The sequence below is a fragment of the Octopus sinensis genome, linkage group LG15 (genome assembly GCF_006345805.1).
Source record: "Octopus sinensis linkage group LG15, ASM634580v1, whole genome shotgun sequence".
Taxonomy (NCBI): Eukaryota; Metazoa; Mollusca; class Cephalopoda; order Octopoda; family Octopodidae; genus Octopus; species Octopus sinensis.
Genome location: NC_043011.1, coordinates 61,957,725 through 61,960,597, shown reverse-complemented (window position 1 = coordinate 61,960,597; position 2,873 = coordinate 61,957,725).

Here is a 2,873-nt window from a genome sequence, read left to right as displayed (position 1 = left end):
AGTCTATACATATACTTATGTGTAGTGTGGTGTGTGTGTGTTGCGTGTGTATGTATGCAGGTGTATGTATGTGAATGTTTGTACTTAATAGTGTACGCATACGTTTGTGTATGTATGCAAAGTGTATGTATTTTACCATACATGAAAGTGTGTATATGAACGTGAGAAAGCGAGAGTATGTCCATGTAGGTATGCGAAAGAAGGAGAGAGAGAGAGAGTGTGAGAGAGAGACAGAGAGACAGACAGAAAGAAACAGAAGGTATGAATATCAGAATAAGATGGAATATGCATATATTTTCAGGTTAAAGACCTCCAACCAAGAATCCCATTACAAACGTGTCAAAACTTTTAATGGCGCTTTTAATGGCCACACTCTGAGACCCAAACCGATAATGGAATAAATATGCGTTGATGTCTTGTAAGCAGTTCCCGCTACATTACGGCCCATTGCCCCAGATCAACCAATCAGATTTGCTCCTCGATCTTGGGAATAACTTTTCTTTTAATCCGAGCAACCCTTGCATACAGATTGTCTTCGTTTGTTTTCGCTATTAGAACAGAGAAAAGCGAAACTTTCCAGATGGCTGATTCCGTGTCTTTATTCCCAGAAAACTAAAAGAAGCGTGAAAGCTGCCAGTGATTCGCTCAAAATTAATTGTACACTTTCACTCGATTCCAGCGGCCATGCTGGAGGGTTGTCCTGTAGGATTGGTCGAACAAATCAATCCCAGTATCTATTCATTTATTTCAACGTCTATTTACTTATTCTATCGGTCTCCCTTTGGTAACCGCTAAGTTACGAGAAGTAAACCAACACTGGTTGTCAGCAGCGAGGTTACACGCACAGACTACTCCCACCTTTATACACACACACACAGATATATATAATATATATATATATATATATGGCCAGATAACCGAAGAGATGTTGTTGTGGATTTCCACCTCGGCATCCGAAACTCAGAGTTTTATCTTGGCTTATTGAATAAGTGTCACATATTATTACAGATATATATATATATATATATATATATATATATTAATAATATCTATATATATATATAATATATATATATATATAGGAGAGGTTACGAAAAAACCAAAGACGAAGACAGGTGGTGTACAAACAAACAGATGTATTAAGTATAATGCTCAGGAATAGAAAAAGTCTTTTACGTTTCTGCTTTTAAACTTGCCATTCGTGTTGTGGTTAGTTTCATAAATCATTTATTCATCTGCACACGATAATGTAAACAACGCAGAGGTAACAGGACCTGAGGATTAGCTAAGTTCCTTTTGTGTATTTTTTTTTTATGCTCCAGCTAAGAGCTGCGGCCAAGCTGATGCACCGGTAAGTAGCATCACTTTGCTACGAATCATTCGTAGTCCGTGTTTACCTGCTTCATTTCTTACTTTAAAAAAAAAAAATTATTTACATTTTTAGCAACTAAAATTTCACTCAAATTGTATCTTGTCGCAGTCTTGAATGCCGGTTTTGTCCCACTTCGTCATATCTTTGACAAATTTCTTCTTTCCTGGCATCAATCATTTCAAGCTTTGTGAATGAATTTGGATAGTTGGAAACTGTGTAGAAGCCTGCAATTGAAAAGACCTTCCCTATTATACACTGTCTCTTACTGACTTTACCCGAGGATGTCTGCGAAATATTCAGCCAGTTACATTATAATCCAGTGAGTAGATAGTTCAATTAAACGAACGGTGAGAGTACTCCTCGTCGAAAATGACGAAGATCTTTTCACTTTACTCTTTATCCAATGTTATCCTCTTTTCAGGGTCTGATACGAAGCAGATTTGAATGGTGTTCGTTGTAGGCCGAGCGACCACTTAGGGGCTTCCTCGTTTCCTCATTGTCTCGTGCACGATTGATTACATTGCTTTGAGGTTCTCTGATGCTGTTGAGAGAAAAGAGAGAACACACATTTCATTAAATATATGAAAGAAAAAAAAACACAACGAGGGTCTGGATCTGACAGACCAACATGCGGCCGTCAGGTGCCTTCACGCCCATAACACCAGCTCCCAACGTGTCCTCGACACCATGTGGCCGCCCTCGGTCCCCTGCCACTCAGTAACACTGCAGACGAAGCAATGCAAGAGCTCCAAATTAAAGACAGTTACGAAGCCACGTGATGTCACAGATCACATGATCAAACTATCACAGTATTTTGCCACGTCTTACCGGAGGATATGGACAACCCTTTCTTCACCACGAAGGAGCTGTACATGATATCCTCGTATACCACGCATTTGATAGTGGACTCAGCCACGTCGAGATGTTAATATATAATGAAATTATTGTATACATATGTGGTTATTGTATATTGTTTGATGACGGCCTCTCATCTAATTCTTGAGGTTGTTGCTTATAATGTCCTCGATCTGCTGGACGAATTTGGCCGTCTTGGGGACGTCTGGCCGTTTAGAAATTTTCTTATTCTTGACCACCGTTGACTTACTTCTGCTAGAGCCCCGCCCCTCCAGCTTTTTCAATCCTGAACGCGAAGGACCAAACCATCTAAGAGAAACTAGCGATCTCCGAGTCTCTGTGGCTATCGACTAAAGCCAAGACAACCCCGTGCTTTTCCATTTCCCAATGCAATCTGAAAGAGTTCGAGATTTGACGTGGTACAACGTAACATTACGTTAGGATCATTTCCGTTTTTTGTCTTTTGTGTGGATTGGCTGACGTTTGAACTCACAAACACCCGGCACACCTTGTATATTACTCTGTATTATTCACTATACGTTACATTTCTGTCTTTTATATTCGTGTACAATATATGTTGATACGGCGAATGGAACCCGGATATTCATGTTAATTCCGGTGAATACCGTAAAAACCATCTTTGTGA